Source organism: Rhododendron vialii, chromosome 3a (assembly GCF_030253575.1).
Source record: "Rhododendron vialii isolate Sample 1 chromosome 3a, ASM3025357v1".
Taxonomy (NCBI): Eukaryota; Viridiplantae; Streptophyta; class Magnoliopsida; order Ericales; family Ericaceae; genus Rhododendron; species Rhododendron vialii.
Genome location: NC_080559.1, coordinates 17,719,053 through 17,740,741, shown reverse-complemented (window position 1 = coordinate 17,740,741; position 21,689 = coordinate 17,719,053). Strand labels below are relative to the sequence as shown.

At 41.6% G+C, this 21,689-nt stretch overlaps 1 pseudogene; it reads right to left on the bottom strand.

The window, feature by feature from the left end:
* The window catches only part of LOC131321173 (beta-glucuronosyltransferase GlcAT14B-like), a 49,537-nt pseudogene that overhangs the window by 14,084 nt on the left and 13,764 nt on the right, over nucleotides 1–21,689 (bottom strand).

Genomic DNA, 21,689 nt, shown 5'->3' with positions numbered 1-21,689 from the left:
AGGATTTGGTGCCTTTGACGAGTCCCTGGCCTTTTGCCCAATGGGGAATGGATATCGTGGGCCCATTGCATAAAGCAACTGGGAATCGAAAATTCCTGCTTGTAGCAACTGATTATTTTACGAAGTGGATTGAGGCAGAACCATTGGCCAAAATCACTGAACCTATGATAGAAAGGTTCGTGTGGAAAAGCATCATCACTCGCTTTGGGGTCCCTTATTCATTGATTACAGACAATGGATCCCAATTTCAGAAGAAATTCAAGGTTTTTTGTGCCCAGTATGGAATACGAAATTATTACTCCACTCCGGCCTACCCTCAGAGTAATGGGCAAGCAGAGGCATCCAATAAAACTATCCTAGATGGGATAAAGAAGAGGCTGGACAAAGCAAAGGGAAAATGGCCTGATGAGTTACCGTTAGTTTTGTGGGCTCACCGAACAACGCCTAGGAGGTCTACGGGAGAGACCCCCTATTCATTGGCATTTGGAACAGAGGCTGTCATACCTCTGGAAGTGGGTCTGCCGACCAACAGGACAGCTTTGGTTGAAAGTGGAGGCAATGACAGGGCCCTTGAAATCGAGCTTGATCTTGCCGAGGAGAAGAGAGAAAAGGCCTTGGTACATCTTGCTTCTTTCCAAGAACAGCTGATGAAAAGCTACAACAAACATGTTCATCCTAGAGAATTTGGTGTTGGGGACCTTGTGCTACGAAAAGTGCTCGGCAACACCAAGGTGGCAAATGAAGGCAAGCTGGGGGCCAACTGGGAAGGCCCGTATAGAGTAACTGAGATTGTGGGCATAGGAGCCTATAGATTGGCAGATCTGGATGGTGATCCAATTCCGAGGCCTTGGAATGTTCATAATTTACGAAAGTTCTTTGTTTAGAAGTATTAAAATCTGTTTTGGATTTACACTACGTGATTGTGTGGGAATTACGAATATAATTCCTTTGTTCTAGTTTTGATTATTTTTGCAAAGGGTACGAGTAACGCCCTCTTGCATTTTACAGATTATGAATAAAATCACTTCTTTCGAATAACTGTTGTGGTATTTAAATACGAACTACGAGTTTGGTTCTCTTTATTCGTATTGGGGAGCAGGGTATACCTTTTGAGTATGTGAAACTTAAAAGTTTTATACATTTTTAAGTACGTGACACTTAACGAATACAAGTACGAAACACTTGTATAGAATTTCAAGTATGTGAAACTTAGGTATACATTTGAACGCAAGTATGAAAACACTTGTATGTATTTTCTTAAATACGTGATACTTAGCAAGTATGAAAACACTTGTATGTTTTCTTTTAAAAAATATAAGTACGAAATACTTGTATGGACGTTCAAAGTACGAGATACTTATATGGTATTTTAAGTACGTGATACTTGAGAAACTATATTGGCTTGACTTAAATGTAAGCCACATTTAGTTTAAGTACGTGAAACTTATGTTCCTAAGTATGTGAAACTTGAGGAAAACCTTTATGATCAAGTGTTTGTATGACAACACTTGCAAGACTTTTAAAACATTTATTTACGAGAAACTTAAAAAAAACAAAAAAATAAAATAAGTACGTGAAACTTAGAAGAATTACAAAGTACGAAAAACACTTGTATGTTCTGTTGCAAATTATATGTTTGCTCTTAAGTACGTGAGACTTAAGGAACAAATTGTATGTTTTTTCTGGCCCTTAAAGTATGTGAAACTTGCATAACATAAGACAATCAACAGTACGAAATTAAAACAGTGCATCCGAACAGATGCAACAAACAGAGGAGAGCCGAGCAAGTGCCACGAAGGGCCGAATACCTGTATTATCCAGAGTATTACCAAAAGAAAGTACTGGAACCACGCAGGGTTAAATTACCGTGGTCACGCAGGACCACCCATATTGTTTGAGAAACACAAAATACTTATTTATCAATCTAGGTTCTGAACTTCTGGTTGGACGTCAGGATTACCAGCAGCAGTTGCAGTCTCTTCTGGGACAACAGTTTCAGTGGTTACTTCCCGAACAGATGACTGCTCAACATCATTTTGAGATTCAACCTGTATTTCTTCATCAACATCTTCAAAATCGTCAATCTGTTGATCGACATCATCAGTTGGAGCTGTAACTCGGCGGCTCGGTAGATCGTTCTCAACCCATAGGGGAGAGTCTTCTGCAACACCTACCTTTGTGAGGCATGCTTCCCAACAAGCAGCCCAGATTTCATCCTGGATGATCGGCATCTGCTCTACGTAACTAGCCGTTGTAACGTCGAAGCCCTTTTGATAACCATCTTCAAAAGCAGCCTTTTTGGTCTGCTCAATCTCAACCAAAGCATGGTTGAGGCTGTCCTCAGCAGCTCCAAGCTTGTCTTTGGCCTCGACGAAGTCTGCTTTGGCTTTGTCTCTTTCCCTTTCAAGTCTAGTAATCGTACGAAGCAATCTGGTATTGTTGTTCAGCAATGTGATCCTCTCATTATCAGCATCTTCAAACTTTTGGCCCAATGTGACCATCTTTTGAATGAATTGACAAAACACCGAACAGTAAGTATTGGGAATATCAAGTGGTATATGAAATACACACAAAGACTTATATGAAAAGATTAAGTCACATTACCTTGATACCACTGACGAGACCAGTGGAGACAAGCCGATCAAGTGTAGCTTCGGACTCCTTCTGCATGTCTACAGGAAGAAGTAGACCTTGGGCAAGGGCGAGTGCTGTCTCCGAAGAGCTAGCACTATCCCCTATGTGAACAGGCCGATCACCCCTAATGAGATTAGGGGTCCAGCTTTCAGGAAGCACTGGAGTACTCGAAGAAAGGGGTTGTTGGACTACAGAAGTGGTTTGGTTAAGCGCGTCCCCAGTTTCTTCGCTCCTGGGACGTTTGTCCCGATGAGCATTGGTAGTCTCAACAGGATTATCTTCCCGTGGAGAAGATGACGATCTCGCAGATCCTCCCCTATTGCGCCGTGAACGTGGGGGAGGGGCGCCAGTTGATGCTACCCTATTGGTAGCACCACGTCCCCGAGAGGAGACAGTAAGTAAAGAACTGAGGTTAATAGGTTGGTGCGTCATCGTACCTGAGGTTGGGGGTGATCGAGAATAACCAGATGAGGACGACTGACTGGTAATTTGGTGAGGAGCGGGTTGTTGTTCGGCAATGAGTTGCCTGCGGCTTGATCTCCTGAGTACCACACGTGTTTGAGGTATACCGTCAGGAATAACAATATCGCCTGACTGACCAGCAAGAGTGACACCAGCTTGAAGCCTTGAACTGTGTGGTAGGGGAGCAGTGGATGTAGACGCGGCACTAGTGCTGGGGTGGGCAAGTCTTCTGTCAATGACCCCTCTGTACGAAGGATCGTATCCCAGCAGTATATCAGCGTCTCGACCCCGACCAGCTGTTCGGGTACCAGGTTCACCTTTATATTTAAGGATTTTGTTGATGTCCTCTGCTCGGACGTAACTAGGCTCTCGTCTTGGACGTTTGTTGACGTTTTCAGCTGCACAATCGGAGTTATTAAATCAAAAATTAGACACAATAGAAAGCTACGAGAAAGCAGCAAACAAACAAATAGTAAAGATGAAAAATAAGAAGCATACGTGGGTATCCCCATATATGGGGGCAGTGGAGACCCACCACCTGACCATCCTCTCCTAGTGGCTCAAAGGCTCCAGTGACGTAAAGGAAATCGATTTCATGATCCCGAGCAGAGTCTGGCAGGTTTAGCACGAGACGCTTGTCGGCCCTTCTAACTTTGAAGTAATAGGTGTTGTATTCAGGGTTTAGTACAATGCTGTACCACCACTGAATATCCCAAATTCCTAACTGGGTCCCCAGAATCCTATTCAAAGCTACTACACCCATTATCAACCTAAAGACGTTTGTTGATATTTGCATGGGGGTAAGACGATACCAGTTTAGGATCTGGCGAAGTAATGGGTGAAGGGGAAATCGAACTCCGCCTTCGACGATAGCAACAATGGGGATACACATTCGATCCCAGGAACCTCCGTCTCTATCTGCGCCCAGGGGGGCGAGTTCGAGACCAACGTTCTCTGGAACGTTATATTCCCTCCTAAATGCCGCCATGGCAGTAGGGGTTTCACATAATTTCCTAAATTTACTGGGTCTCAAGGGATTCTCACCATCGTCAGCCATGGGTATACTCAGGAAAGAAGAAAGACTGAAAAAGGGTGCAACTGAAACCCTAGAAAACGACTCACGAAATCGAGAATAGAGATCTCAGATAAGAACCTAAACAGAAGAAATGAAGTAAGAACGAGGATCTTACAAGAATATGGTGACGATTCCCTGGAATGCAATCGAGTTTGTAGACGACGGCAATGGCAAAAAGCTTAGAGAGAGAAGGAGTTTTGGAGTTTTGGGTGGGGAAATCCAAAATGAGCCCTTTCTGGGGTTTAGATGCCAGAGACGGAGACGAAACGTCTCGTCTCACACCGTTACCTTTTAAGTAACGGGATAAAGGGATTAAGCTAACGTCGTATTGACGTCGTTAAGATAAAACGTCAGTTCACATTTAATGTAAAAACGTACGATATGCGCCACGTGGAGTCATTACCTCGAGATGGTATAATGACAGAGGCGCCAAAAGGCATCAATGAGATATTGAAATTATGACTGCACGGGATCAAAAGAGTTTGGTCTAGATAGAATTCTGTTTCTAAGCATCATATATTGCCCCCGAACAGTGGTAAATACATGAAGCTGGGGAGCAATTGTAGGGAGGTATTCCCGAGCAGATACATTTAGTTACTGAACACGTGATGTTTAGGAACACGTGGTAAATACGACTGGACTTATCGCCGGGCAGTATGAAGAACAGCGATATGGAACAATGACATGTGAAGTCCTTGGTCCATGCAATCTGTTCGGCTGAATAAAGGCCAATGACATGACAAGTCACTGGTGTAAACTATCTGTTCGGCAGATAAGAGACATTCTGATTACATTTGGACCAAGTTACATGTGAAGTCCTTGGTCCAGGTAGTCTGTTCGGCCATGAGACAGCCGAACAAAGAAGGAGCTCCAATCGAGAGTAGGAGCAGAGGGAATACTCTGGAAGATTCCAGAGTAGTCATGTCCCATAAAGGGATAAAGATCCCAAGAATATAGGATCTGAGAAAGATACCCAACAAGTATGGGATGTTCGGCTCTTAATGGAAAAGAGTCCTTTTAGGATTCTTTTCCATAAACTGATAAAGGAAACGAGACTCCTTGATATCCTGGGTTTCCTATTGGAGTTAGGAATCCTATGGCAACAAGGATGCTTGGACAGCAAGCATCCATAAATCTATAAATATGAGGTAAACCTAGAGGTGAAAGGTACGCAATACATTGCATTATTATTGCTTTCCTACTGATAATTAGGGTTGAGTTTTCTAGTACGTGATACTAACAAAGGCATCGGAGGGCCTTTGCCACGAGAGGCAAAGGTGCACTCACCCCCTGTCTATTTTGCAGATTAGGGTTCAGACGTCGAGCTAGGGTTCCGGTGAAGAGGCACGAATAAGCCGTTGCAATCCAGTTGATCCGAAGCATCAATTGTTTTCATCCCCCTACATGCATTATGTTTATATCGTTTCTCGGTCTGTTGCTAAATTTTGCTTTAGGATTGTGCCAATTAAGTGGTCGTTCTTTTTTTTTTTTTTTGGCCAAAATTGTAGAAGATTTCATTCATATGAAAACACATGCAACTAAAGACTATCTCAAACAGAGACAGTGACAAAAGGTCTAGATTACAAGCATATAACTCTAAAATCTCACAACAGCAACAACCTCCTAGACGAAAACAAGCCGGCCAAGATGGGCACTAGGAAGCAAGCAACAAACGGATCCCAGGAACCACAGAATGAAACCCCATCAAAACCTGAAAAACATTATTTGGCCCCAGATTGGGGAGACCAAAATTTGGGATAGGAAAACCCGAATTGAGGGAGACCCAACCGGGAGGAAACACAGGAAAATCCTAAATAGAACCCAAAAATTGAAAACATAAAACCTAAAACCTAAACCTAACCATCTACTACGGCCGCCGCCGCATGATCAAACTTTCAATCTCCGCTGCCCCAAAAAAACCCATCGTCTGCTGCAACCTAGCACCATCTCCAAACCATTCTCCTCCTCCGTACCATTCGGCATGCGCAAGATCTGCAGACAGAAACACAAGGAGGGGATGAAATACGCGGCCAATGAGGGCTTCCGACCATGGGACTTTCTCACCATGGGAATCGCAACCGTGGACATGCTACCGAGATGGGCGAAGAAAACTTGGAGTTTGTATGACAATGGAAACAGTAGATGGGTTAGGAAAAGGAGAGAGAGGGGAGGGGGTTAGGAAAAACCCTATATGGTGGACCCTTTTGAGAGAGAGAGAGAGAGAGAGAGAGAGAGAGAGAGAAAGAGAAACCAATTAAGTGGTCGTTGTCCGCTGCCTTAGCCATGGGATAGAGGATTTAGGTTTAAGATTTGCTTTAATTACTTATTTGGGAGGATAGCTGTAATTTAATGGGGAAAAAGGATGAATTCCATGGTTTCTATGCAAAAAATCTGCCCCAAATTGAAGAGGCTTTAAGTATCTATCTGTGAGTTTCTTCATTGACTTATTTTCTGCCAGCACAATGCCTTAATGCTCGATTTCTCACCCATATATTGCTAATTCATTTAGATATCTCAAGGAGTTTGGACCAGCTTCTGTTCATTAAGAGACCAATTCCACTAGGCCAACCGGTCCCTCGACACACTAGGCTAACTGGTCCCTTGCTTGCTTCTTTATTTGATTATCAGTTCTTTAGTTGCTTCTTGCTTTAGTTTTTGGGAAGGGGTGCCTTGCCTCTTTACTACTCCCTCCGTCCATATTGCTTGTCATGTATTTTATTTTTAAGATATCCCAAAAATTGTGTCTGTTTTGAAAAGAAGGAAAGAGAGTGTAAACCATCACAACGTTAACCCTTGTAAATGGTTTAAAGTACTCCCTCCGTCCCAAATTCTTGGTCCTCTACTCTCAAGCTTCAACAACTGCACTTGGTTCCTTAAGTATGAGGTTTCACGTTCTGGAGCTAGACCCATGGAGTGGGTTTCTTTTGCTCCTTGGAGCTCTTGAGTGTGCCAGTATATGTAGAACCTGTGAGAAGTGTGTTTGAGCCTCAATCTTCTTGAGAGTGGAGGTAATACACAGAGGGAGGCACTTTGTGAGGGAGAGTAGAGGGAGTTGGGTCCCATTGGAGACTAGGCCTTGAGGGAATGGAAGTGAGAAGTACCTGATTCTCTAATGTGAGTCCTCTTAATTGTGAGGATGTGTTTGAGTCCAGTCTTGTTGGACTTCCTTGTTGACTGTAATTGGTATTCTAGTAACTAAGCAACCTAATTGCTGTGCTGGCTCCTTCTCTGTGAAATATCAATTACTTTAGCTATGTGGGCATATCACTTGCTGTGTAAGCATCTCACTGTTTTTCTAATGGTAATGGATTTGTGATCTATTTTGTTATGTTGTGCTGCTGGACAGCCTTGATTTTGCTTTACAATAGTTATGTAGTAGACTTTCTATCTAGCTATTTCTTTCCATGTTTAGCAAGTTTGAGCGGTTATTAATTTAGTCTTGGCCTATCCTTGGGGGGTTGTCCCTTGGAATGTTTATGCTTTTCTAGGAGGCATGTCCCTTGCGGTCAGTTGCCTAATTCATTTCAAGTCCTTTGGCTACTGTTATTCTACTGGCGTTGCTGGTCTGTTTTGGTTGCTGTTTTGTATGGCTGCTGTCCTGTTATGGCTGCTGTGTTCTATTTTGGCTATGTTGCTGTTGTACAAGTCCAGCAGGTTGTAGCAGTTCAACAGGTAGTTCAAGCTGTCTATTTTACAAGTCCAGCAGGTTGCCATTATATAGCAGATAACAGGTCTGCTGTCAAAGGAAGTTCAAGCTGTGGTTTCTTAAAGCTATCTGGGTTGGGACCTTGTTCCGTGAGGTACAGCTCCAGGAAATCAATGGGGGCTGTTCTGCTATGTTATTTTGTTGTTCCTATTGTGGTATGGGGCTATTCTGTTCTGTTATTTTTCTGTTCTGTTGCTATTTGACTGCTGGTCTGGTTGCTATTGATAGCAACAGAAATGGTGCCTGTTATGGTGTTCTTGCTGCAGCAGAACCTGGAATCTTATTACAGTAATGGGCACAGTAGCTCATCAGTCGGTCTTGCCGAATGTTAATGATGCTTTCATGGTCGTTGCTGCATTTGTGTTGAAGTTGAAGTTGTACTGTATCAAATGGGGGCGTCCCTGGCAGCTCTTTATGCAGCAGGTGTTAGATGCAGTTGCAATGGCTGATTGGACTTTGTAGTGCTCTTTAAAGGCCCTTCCAAGTGTACATCATATGTAGTTTGTTTCCTTTCCCTCTACGCGTAGATGGGCTTGAAACATACGTCTCCTAGTTTTCTGTGGTGCTTGGTAACCGTTTGACCAAAGCATGGTCAATATTTATTTTCTTTTCTTTTTTTTGTTTCGTTTTTTCTTTTCCTCCTGGGGTATGTCCCATATAGGCTGTATATTCGGTTAGCCTTTTTTTAATTTCAAGTTGTTTTACCCAAAATAAATAAATAAATAAATAAAATTCAATGGCCTATATCTCTAAATGTATATTGTTTAAAATATGCAATATGGATCTTGTTTGATAAATTTCAATTATCTCTATAAAATAATTTTTTCAAGTGTGTGTGTGTGTGTGTGTGTATATATATATAGTCCTCTTCTCCTAATGACCACCTTAACTTAATAAAATAAGGACCTCCCTTTCCCGATAGAATTTTGATGATCCAAATCGCTCAATATGTTCAGAACGTGATTTTAAGGTACTTGCGTGAAATCAGCAAAAAAAAATGACCGGAAAGGCTTCATCCGAGAAGTTTTTGTTTGTTTTTTATCGAACGGTTCAAATAAAAACTGTTCGGATGAAGCTCTTCCTGGTCATGTTTTTTGTTGATTCCTCGCGGGTACTCTTAAAATCACGTTCTGAACACATTGAGCGGCTCGGATCATCGAAATTCGAACGGGAAATGGAAGGAATGGAGAGGTCCTTATTTTAACTAAAATAAGGACCCCCTTATTTGAAAATGACTGAGAGAGAGAGAGAGAGAGAGAGAGAGAGAGAGAGAGAGAGAATTGAAAATTGGGAAAATGACGGCCAATGACATGTTTTGATAATTAATACCCCCAAGGACGTTTTCAGCATTAACAATTGTTCTTAGCATGTCTTTAGAGGGTATGAATTATCAAAACACATCCTAGGCGCCATCATTTTCCCTTGAAAATTACACGTAAAACCGTGTAGGAACAAGAATTTGGGTCGGAGGGAGCAGTAGTTTTTAAATGTTAGAGACACGCATTAACCATATACATGCATATATATGTCCCCTAAAATAGTTGAATTCCTTGTGTAGGACAAAGTCATATGCTCTATTGGGTCCAGAATGGATGGGATATAGAGTATTAATTATTTCGAACATTCTTTTTATTTATTACTGGTACCATTTGTTTGTGATTTGAAGGGAAGGGTGTTGATCCCGCTAGAGGGGATTATTCGTTTATTATAATACCTTTATAGAGTATGCCATAACGTACTTTGATTACTCCAAGAAACATCATTGATAAGTATAAACTAACCTGGCAAGGTCAGCTATGACCAAAGAAGCTCTGCTTGACCCAAATACGCTGGAAGAAGAGGAGGAACTCCAAAGTAAGGTCTAGCCAGGCCTATACTACAGCTGGGGAGCTCCCCCACGGATAAGCATTAACGGCCGAACATTCCGAGTTGATGATGCTTATCAACAATCGGATACACTCAAAACCAAACAGAACACCAAACTACTAAGCACCTCACAGAGGTCCAGTTCCATCAGGACTCTATGAAACCCTAATCTAGGAATGGAAATGGGGCGGGGCGGGGCGGGACGGGACGGGGCCGGGTTTTTGTGTACCCCGACCTCGACGTGAAAATTATTACCTGGCCCCGACCCCAACCAGGTATTTTTGGGGTACCCCCATTCCCGCAACGACCGGGGAACGGGTTTACCCGCCCCGTCCCGCTCCGTAAGAAATTAAAAAGATTTGGTAATCTAAAAGCAAAATAAAAAAAATTAGTTATAAAAAAGTGGTAGTTTAGTATAATGGTGAAAATATAAAATTAAGAATATAAGGTTTTTTAGTATAATGATAATAATATTAGGGTAAAAAATTTAAATTTTTAAGTATAATGATAATTAAATTAGGATAAAAGTATAATTATATATATAAATGTATGTCGGGGCGGGTTTGGGGCAGGGTACTTCCACCCCAAACCCGGTTGGGTTTTGGAATTTTAACCTCCGCCTCGACCTTATACCCAAAAATAAGTTGGAAAACTTGCCCCGTTCGGGGCAGGGCGGGTCTGATTGCCATCCCTACCCTAATCCAGTACCCAAACCCTATAGGAAACAGTCCCACAAGAGCTCAATCTCTATGGAATGCCTATAAATACTGGGCAAAAGCCCATAGTAAGGTACGGAATTCTCATACCTCAAAACCCTAGTGCGCATACCTTACTCTCCACAAACTCTATTGACTTAAGCATCAGAGGGGTGTTGGCAAGCCACCACACCTGTGTCCATAGCTTCTCTTTGTTTTGCAGGGCTTGAACGGGGTGGACCTCAAACTGATTCATTAGTTGGCACCGTCTCTGAGAAATCGATCTTTCCATATAGTGGAAACCCAATCAAGCAAAACAATCATGGTTTCACATCCTCAGCCAAGTACCCTTAATGCTGCTAATGCAGAAAATGCCACTAAAACAGCTTCTGCCACTATGGGCGCTGCCATTGCAGACGCCGCAAAAATTGCCACAACTGCTAAAGCCGCCGCCACTGCTAAGGTCGTCGTTTCCGCTAACACTATGACTCTAGAAGCATTTGCCACTATGCAGGAGCAGGTCAAGACGCTCACCCAAGGGTTGCAAGAGGACCTTCAGGCGAATGAAAATCTTAGGAAACAAATCTCAGAGTCAAGCATACCTAATCCAGAAGGAAGTTAGCAAGACAATCTGAATGACAAAAATGATCACGAAGAGGAAGAGTCCAGCCACGCCCTGAAGGAGTGTCGAAGCCGTACCAATAGGAGAAGGCAAAGTAGTAAACAACCTTTGGAAAAACCAGCCCCTGAACAAGAAGCTCCGCTTAAAATGCAGACTTAGATCGATTGACAAGCTAATGAAACATATCAAGGCACAAACCCCCGCCACGATGGAGGAACTAGTGCAGGCCATAGATTCTACCTTCACAGCGAAAGTCATGGGGCTTCCACACCCAAAAAAGTTTAGAATACCACAGCTCAAAATGTTTAATGGTGCTACAGACCCATTAAACCACCTAGAGACATACAAGTCCTTGATGCACCTACAGGCTGTACCTAACGAAATCATGTGTCGTGCTTTCCTAGTTACTTTGGAGGGAAGTGCTCGAATATGGTTCAACAAACTTCAACCAGGAAGTATCCATAACTTCAAGGAGCTCTGTAAGAGCTTCGTGAGCTATTTTATTGCTAGACAACGCTACGGCAAACCAGCAACTCACCTTCTAATAGTAAAGCAAGGGAAATGGGAATCACTACAGGACTACACCACCAGGTTCAATAAGGAGGTGGTGTAGATCGATGAGGCAGATGACAATGTGTGTATAATTGCATACATAGCAGGTCTGTACTCAGGACAGTTCTTGTATTTTCTGTCTCAACAGCCACCTAAAACCATGGCAGAGTTGATGCTTCGAGCTCAGAAGTATATGAATGCAGAGGAGGCAGTCTACGCTAGGCATTCACGAGATAACCAGTTTGACCCCCAAGCTGGGCCCTCTCCAATTGGCAAATTTCCCCAATCAGATAATAGAAGAATGAGAACCAACTTGAAGAGGAGGAAGGGAACCAAGGACTAAGAAGGTAGACTCCAAAAACTCCCCAAAGAGGGTTGAAGGCCCACCAGATAGAAAGTATAAACGCTATACACAGCTCATCACCATGGCGGAGCAAATCCTAAGCAACCTTCAAAGTGATCCTGACCTTAAATGGCCAGGAAAGTTACGGTCAGACCCTAATAAAAGAACCAAGGACAAGTACTGTTGGTTTCATAATGACCATGGTCATAATACGGATGACTATATTGACCTAAAGTAGCAGATCGAGGAGCTGATCCAACGAGGTTGGCTTCAACGATTCGTTGCAAGAAAATATCAGAAGCCTCCAAACAAGGAAGATAGGGGAAAAGGGACAAAGAGAGAGCCCGAGATCCAAACAGCCCGATTGGCGAAATTAAGGTGATACATGGAGGATTCGCCGGGGGAGGGGAGTCCACCTTAGCAAGGAAAGCTCACCTAAGGACTCTAAGAACGAAAGAAAGCTTAGAAGTCAGTGCAATTGACAGACCGAACAAACTCTAGAAAATGGAAGAGGTACCTATAATATTCACAAAGGAGGATGCCGAAGGGATCCAATCCCCTCACGAGACCCCTTAGTAATGGCAATTGTCATAGCCAATTACCTCACAAGGAGGGTTCTGATCGACAGTGCCTCAGCTGATCCTCTACCTATGGGCCTTCAATCAACTCAAGGTAGGGTGAGAAAGGCTAAGGCCCGTAACTTCACCCTTGATTGGTTCATCAGGAGCACCAGTCTACCTCAAAGGACAGATAGCACTACCGGTCACATTGGAGAAGAGGGGAGTCAAATCACACGAATGATAGACTTCCCAGTAGTGGATTGCACCTTAGCAGCATATAACGCAATACTAGGGAGAATGACTCTGAATAAAATCAAGGCAATGGTCTCAACATACCACCTGATGATAAAGTTTCCAGTCCCAAGGGGAGTTAGAGGAGTAAGAGGAGATCAGAAGTCGGCTCATGAGTGCTATGTTGCGTCACTTAGAGGTGCCAACATAACAATGGCCATAGAGAGTCTCAATACCCGTGACGAGGAGAAACTTAGGCAAGGTGAACCGGTGGAGCAGCTTGATGAACAAGAGCTGAAACCTGACAATGGTCTTATTTTTATATTAATTGAAAGATTGCCCTAGTTTTTTTCCCAGTCATATTTTTATGTTAGTTGAAATATTGCCCTAAGTTCTTTGACAATGAGAGGATGTTGAGTTGAAGACTTGTCCTTTTCTCTCTTGGTTTCAGAACCCTAATTGCTTTTTAGTTTAGTTTTATTTAAGCATTCAAATCAGACTTCCATTTGCTCTCCATATTGAATTAGAAATGAATTGAATTTATAGTAGCTTAGCGTCGTATTCCCGTGTACGATTTTGAACTTAACCTCTTTTCTTTGGAATAATTGTTAGTTCCTAGTTTTATAAGTTTATTTTCGGTTCAATAATCAACAGACCAAAACCAAACGAGGAATCGCTGTAATTTGTATTCAGAATTCGGAAGGAATCGCTGTAATTTGCCTTTATGGCTTTTTATGAAATGGGCTTCGGATAAATAAAAACAAACAAACCCAAACCAAACGAGGTTGAGATTAATTTCCAATTAACTATTGGCTATTTTACCATGGGATATCAAAGCTTTGTTCCGCAATCTTGTCGTCGGATGTAAAGGACGTTGATTTGTCAACATTTGAAAGGGAAGATCAAGTTATGCTCTAAAGGATTTCATTTGGTAAGCTGCTGATCGAATCTTTCTTTTCTTCTATACCATTGAAATGATCATGTTCCTTGACCTAATGAAATCAATTAACCATATTTTCTAAACGCAGTTGGATTTTTTCGAGATGTAACTATGATTATCTTAGTACTCTCTCAAGATTAATCGAGGTGTGCATATGCTAGCCCAAATAGTTGAGCAATAAAAAAAATTATCTTGAAGATTGAAAATTGCAAGTTGAGGATTGTAGTTTGTTTTCATTGCAATGTTGTTCATTAGTCATGTTTCATGGAGGTCGCTATTCGCAGCCCTCTATTTTCTCCACGTAACCTGTTAAAAAAATTCATCATAAGACAAATATACCCCAACGCGAATTGACCTTCTTGCCCTTATAAATGTTTGTGAAATGACCAAGTTGCCCTTATTAATTTCTACACATAACCCACAAACCCTAAATCCCTACACAAAATCTCTCCTCACAACCCCAAACCAAAATCACAGTCTTCATTCCCATCCCCCTCAATCCACAGTCGACTGGTTTTAAAAAAAAACACAAACACACTCCTAAAGGCCCAAAGTAATGCTTCGTGGAAACTGGTGCCCCTGTATATAGGCATGGCTAGTTGTAGGCCAATCATGGGGCCTACAAGCAAGGTTTCATGGCTGGTTGCAGGCCAGTTATTGGGTTAGATGGATGCCATCTTAAAGGCCCTTACAAAGGGCAGTTGTTAGTTGCTATTGGGATGGATGGTAACAACCAGACTTATGCAGTTGCATATGCTGTAGTTCAAGCAGAGAACAAGCCAGCTTGGAAATGGTTTCTTGAGATCTTATATGAAGATCTTAATATAGGCTGCAACCCCAATTTCACTTTCATATAAGACAAACAAAAGGTAAATAAAAGTTTAATTTAAGTATCACTCATGTATGTTATAGTTTTTCATGTATGCGAATACAATTTTTCATGTATGTGAATATTTTCATTCAAGCAAGGTTTAATTTGCAGGGTTTAATTGCTGCTTATGGAGAGGTAGCCCCATATGCAGAACACTGATTCTGTATAAGGCACTTCTACAATAACTTCAAGGAACTGCACAATGGGTTACAATTAAAGGAGCTGTTATTCAATGCAGCTAAGGCTACTCATGTGGCTAAGTTTAATAATGCAGCTGATGAAGGGGCAGAAACATGGTTAGCTGATCACCCACCTATGTACCGATCAAGGTCCCACTTTAGGACATTAGGCAAATGTGATGTTTTGGCCAATAATAGGTGTGAAAGCTTCAATGATACCATTTTAGAAGCAAGGCCAAAAACAATCATCCCAATGTTAGAGGACATAAGATTCATTATGATGGAGAGAATCCAAAAAGAAGAGAGAAAATGAGGGAGCACACTGATGTTCTATGTCCTAACATCAGGTCTAGGCTTAATAAGAGATCAGATTATGCAAGTGCTAATTGTGTGGCTGCTTGGTCAGGGGAGAGAATATTCCATATTAACGGTTTTAGTGGTGAGCAAGTCACAGTTGATCTTGCTTCCCACACTTGTACATGTAGGAAATGGGGCCTCACTGGCTTTCCATGTGCTCATGCAATTGCAGCCATTGAGCACAATCATGAGAATGTAGATGAATATGTTGACTATTGATTCACAAAACAGACTTACATGGCTAGCTATGAGCCAATAATCTATCCAATGAATGGTGCAAACATGTGGCCCAATACAGGTGTGATTGGACCATTGCCACCAAATGTTAAGAAACAATTAGGAAGACCTAAGAAGTTGAGGAAGAGGGGACTTGATGAACCACAGACTGGCACCAAGTTGAAGAGAAGAAACACCACAACCACATGTGCCCAATGTGGTTAGCTTGGACACAACAAGAGAACTTGCAAAGGGCAACCTGTTACTGAAAAGCAGGGAACAACTAGGGAAAAACTTCCAGTGAGTTGAATTTCTTATGATTTCAAAATATTTTTTTGGTTCCATACATTTATGTAATCAGTGGTTAAATGATGTTTAATGTACATGGACAGGTGAGAAAGAAGAAGAGCACTGCAACTAGAGTGCAAGAGAGTGCAAACTAGCCAACCATGGGGACCACTAGGACCAACGCCAGCCAAGCAGACATGACAACCAGTGGCAGCCAACCACAAGCAACAATGGGGACCACCAGGGCATTCAATATAAGGGCACAACCACATGCAGCTATGGGGACCACTAGGGCACCACTACCAGGGATAGTGAGGACAGTGCCTTATCCAAATTCCAGTCAACTTTTTGGGGGAGTGATGGCCAAAGGGAAGAGAACTTGAGGTCAAAGGTGGCTTAGTACAAGGGCACCACCATGAGGAAGTTACATTGGTTTTTTGTCATCAAGCTACACAAGTGGTGTAGACTGTTTTTTTTTTTTTTTGTCTTTTTTTCTGTTGGATATGGCTACTCTTATAGAGAGTTTGTTGTCATCAAGTTGCTAAAATGGTGTAGACTGTGTCTTATTGAGGCTCCGTTCCGGAAACCTTCTTAAAAAATAAGTACTTATTTTGCCACTTCTAATTCAAAAATAAGAAGGGGCATTCCACAAAATCCTTCTTAAAAAGTTCATTTCACATTTTCAAACTCAAAAATAATGTAAATGAAAAAAAAAATTAATTTTTTTTGCACCGTATTAAAGATCTCAATGAGATCTATCAAACAAAATCCATAGTGGTAGGAAAATTATTTGCGTAAACACATGATTTTTGAGCTTGAAGTTGCCTTATACAAAAAAAAAGACTGTTGCTATGATAATGGGCACCGGCGAAGGGAAATCGTACCGGCGGCAGCGCTGGGCCGTCTCCGACCACCGGACGGCCGATCCGAGCCGTCCAAAAATTCTATAAAAAAAAACCTAAGGGGGCGTACGCGGGAATCAACGGCATCCGAGGTGTGTAGGGTGCTCATCATATATACACGGAAAAGGGGTGCTCAGATCAAGCACCCTACACACCCGGATGCCGTTGATTCTCGCACGGGCCCCCTTGTTTTTTTTTTTAGAATTTTTGGACGGCTCAGATCGGCCGTCCGGTGGCCGGAGACGGCCCGGCGCTGCCGCCGGTACGATTTCCCTCCTGCTGCCCATTGGTACCTATATAAATTCTACCAAAATAATTACCATCCTTCTTATTTTCCAGAACAACCCTTCTTATTCAACAAAAAATAAGTTCTTTTTTTGTTTCTGGAACCCAGCCTGATTCTATAATGTTGGGGACAAAAACTTTTGTAATGTTACTATGGGGTATTAGCCAAACATTGTGTCTTATGGTTATGGTTTATGAATGCCAGAGGTGGCTTGCTTTGTGGATTTGTTTTTGGTATGATCTGCATCTTAGTATGATCAATTGCAATTTGCTGCAATTTATTATTGGCGCATGTTTTTTATGATGAGTTTTTTAATGAGTTATTACACAAAATGAATACATGATATTGCTAAACTTGTTGTATGTAAAAGTGTGGTTTAAAGGCTTTCAGGATTTCACAATTGGATCTCATGCAGTGTCTGGATCTCAAGTTCTGGATCTTACGTTTGGACCTCATCAGGTTCTGGTCCTTAGTTTTGGATCTCAAGGACTTCAACAGAATTGCACCTCATGTTTTGGACCTCGTCAAGTTCCGGTCGTTAGTTTTGGATCTCATAGTGTCGGCTGTTTGTGAAGACCAGACTAACTACTCTAATATTACTCTTTTGGATCTTAAAGTGAAGTCCAAAATTAAAGTTCAAAATTGGATGAGCTTGCTATTCAGTACTACAAATTGGTTCTCATTATGCTACAAATTGGTTGTCATTATGCTGCAAGTTAAGGTCAGAAACAAGAACAAATTAGCCGCCAATTGTGCAGGTTTTCATTCACTTCAACAATTTCACAAAATGGGTTGTTACATGGCATACACAACCACTTACACCAATACCAGTACTTCATCCAACCACAAAGCCACCAAAACAGAAACATACCTAGGCTGCCATAACCAACCATAACCTACTATAATCTATCATAACCTAGCTTACCAATTCTTGCCATTGAGTGCTTACAATCCTTAGCCACATTTGCATTTTCCAAAACTAGAGAAGAGGTTCCAAAGCCAGAAGAGGACCAAAAACACCACCACATATGCCATCACCTTCTTCTATCTTTGTTTGCATAGCTGGATTTCCTTCTCCAGCTGGGTGGTTCTTCTAAGCAACCCAGGGATGACTTCTCTTGACCGAGCACACATTGGTGGATCCACCCATATAAAAAAATGAGCAAGCATCCGTGTGCTGCAAAGCCAAGTAAAAAATACCAACTTTAGGCAAACTACATTTTATATTGCTCAACCATTTAGGGCTTCAAACTTACCCCATGTTGTGCGCAACCAAGGAATCTACGCCCAGGGTTGTTGTCTATCCACGAAGGCCTCATATAAGCTCTCCTTCCACAATGGCATTGGACTTAATCCATTTCAGCTTCAATTTCTTTTCCTTCAAGTGGCATGGGTTGATTTTGGGTGGAGGGGAAGAAGATATATAGCCACTTTTAGGACACCAAGTTTCCCTTTGTCTGATTTGGTGAGAACAGAGCATATATACCATTTTGTCCAAGGAAAAGGATTGGAAATGTCCAAACTGCACTTAGGGCGCAATTTTCCATCAGAATTTGTCACGGACGTTATCAATTGGATTTAAATGGAACAAAAAATAAACTTGGAGGTCAAAATAGTTGTAATTGTACTTGGAGGACGAAATTGATAATCAGATGAAACTTGGAGGACCATTTCTGTAAATTTTCCATGAATTTAACAAGACACTTCCAATAATACTCGTATTTGCATGTCCAAATATATAGTTTTAAAATTTCCTCGTCTACCCATTTACTAGGCACTGCTTATTGTGATGTTTGAATTTATCTCCTAGCTATAACCCGTGCCTTAAGGCCCTAAGCACACTATCAACTCAATTATACTAATCAACATAACCCAATAGAAATGTGAATATCACATTTGTACGCCAAAAGTTCAGTAATTATAATTTTTAGAATATATTTTCACCCTCTACACTATTCTACACATTATCTCTTCTCTAAAATTGTAGGCTTAGCAATTGTGGTTGACTGGGCCACCATTGAGAGTCTGTGTGTGCGAGAGAGAGAGAGAATGGCATTATAGAGGGCATACGGTAATTGTATAAATTGTTGTGCCCCCAAGTTTGCTCACAAACTCACACACACACCAATCACACAGAATACAAGGAAATTTTCGTGATTCCCTGATTACAAAACACAAGGAAATTTACGTGATTCTCCATAATCGGGTACATCCACGGAAGGAAAGGAATTTCACTACATACAATGGGATAGATATAAATACAATGTAGGAGGAGGAGACACTGAGCTCACTCTACTCAACTCAACTCTCTTGCTCACACCCTCACCGGAGCCCAGGCTCACTCGACTCCCTCCCGGAGGAGGAGCCTCTCTGCTCTCTCTCTCTCTTCACCTATCAACTCATTCTTCTTTTTCTTCTACACCATAACGGCTAAGACCCCATGGCTATTTATATAATGGTGCATTCTACGCTCTTCTTCCATTAAGAAAAGAAGTTGGCAATTGGGGAGTTGGGATAAATAAGGTGGAGTGTGGCTTGGGCAGAGAGGCTCCTCCTTCAGGAGGGAGTCGAGTGAGTCAGGGCTCCGGTGAGGGTGAGAGCAAGAGAGGTGAGTTGAGTAGAGTGAGCCGATTGTCTCCTCCTCCTCCATTGTATTTGTATCTGTATATAGTGAAATTCTCTCCTCCCGTGGATGTACCCGATTTTGGGGAACCACATAAATTTCTTTGTATTTTGAGTGATTGGTTTGTGTGTGAGTTTGTGGGCAAACCTAGGGGCACAACATAAATTGTCTTTAATTTCTCTTGTTATTTAATAAAATAAATTTGGGTTATTTCCATAGAAAAGGATTTTGACAAAATGACTATTTGATTTGTTTGTTTTCTAAATAGCTATTTACTTATTGTTAAAATCTTTTTTTAGCAAAAAAGATGAATTTAATAACTTAGCAAGACTGTCTTAGGCAGTTCAATTTTATTCACCTCATCAAAAGTGGGTGAATAATATCCTCACTCTCATTGTGTGGGTCCCAAAAGTAACCACATCCGACTGGCGTGGGTGAATAATACCCTGTTAAAAATGTATCTTAGGAAGTTCGATTTTATTCACCTCATCAAAAGTGGGTGAATAATAACCTCACTCGCATTGTGTGGGTCCCAAAAGTAACCACATCCCTACCAAAAAATTGTATTAATCCCATTTGACGCAACCACATCTCGGTAAAACGTTTGTTAGTCCCATGGACCCCACACCCTCTCCATCAACGAGTGAGGGAATGTTCACCTTCATTCTCCTGTCTTATGCAGGTAAATATGGCCACTGCCCTCAGCAGATTGTGTCCCATCCAAAACTTTTCTATATCTATCAGGATTCCAGAAGGCATTACACACTGCTAAGGCAGAACATTGCACTTTATCACTCAGCGGACGGCAATAGAAACAAGGGAGAAGAACAAAGAAAGAAAAAGAACGGATAAAGGAAGCTCCCGCCCAAATCAGATAATACCATAGACGGTCAATAATTGCAAGTAGCGTACCCGTGAAAAATCTGTATGCATCCCGAAGGGTGCGTTTTTTGTCCCCTATGAACATTCTGCCTTTTGATCTGAGATATAGCCCTGGGCCAACAATAATCTCCATCATCCTTTGAGACCTGGGTACATAGTGCAAGCTTATAATCAGCATCAATATCCCATTCCTGGAAAGCAAAAATGTGCAACAGTTGATGGCTTACTCCTTCCAGCCAGTATTACTAGTATGCTCTATGAAGTTAAAGGACAGGATGTGGAGAAAATCTGTAAATACAAGAGTAATGAAATACATTAACCCCCAAATACGTATACGAATCAACCCAAAGACCAAGGGAAACGATCTAGTAGACAAACAAGATGCTGCAAAAGTAAAATACCTACACAAGCTGGGACAGTAATTCTGAAAAAAAAAAAAAGAAAGAAAGAAGCAAGATAAAGATGAAGGGCAACACCTGGAACAATAGAAAAGCATATGGATGCCAAAGTCCTCATGAATCGATTAGATAGAGTCAGGGCAGCTTCCATCACCGATAGGCCTTTTTGTTGGTGCTGTTGGTTTTGCAGGTTTGAGTCATCAAAACATCTTCTTCAGAAAAAGGGGCAAGACCCGTTACCCTGTGTTAAATTGGGTTGTTTATGAAAGTATAGAAACTCCATCAGTAGTATTTTGATTTTTGACTTCTGTGTCATTACATCCATCTGTACATGACCAATTTCTCGTGGAAAACTAAAAACTTGTGTGGCCATAAGTAGGTAGCGCTGGTGGTGGTTGGTGATATAGTAGCAACAATGGTGGCAAAAGCTGTGGCGGAACAGAAAGTGGTCAGATGCACTGGCATTGATAGGTACTACAAATTAAGGAGGTGGGGATCGGAGATAGAGCTATAAGAAACCCGAAACATCAGACAGCATAAAATTTGGCCGGTAAATATTTATCACGCTGAATCCGAGCTTAATGTTCAAGTCAAGCTCAACTAGCATTTTAATTAAGGTTCTCAAGTAGCTCATGGAACAATCATCATTTTATCAAATTTCAGTGCTCCTAATTCCTGTCTTCAGTTAATTCATTTTCTTTGTTTGTTTAAGAAGGGTTGCTTCAAACGTTATTGTGTCTTCAGTGAACTAAGCTGGGACTCGCATCCCGCGCAGAGTAACCCAAATCGGGAATTTGATAGGACCTTTCCAAAATAAAAAAATCCAATCACTCATCCATATGTTGTGATCGGATGACTGATATGTGCCTTTGTACCAATACGCGATAGGAATTGCCAAATCCTAGGTAATCATTTTAATTACTTCACGGTAATCATTTTAATCATTTTAATTGACGAGGAATATTGAAATATGACAAGGAATATGCTGATTTGCCGAAACT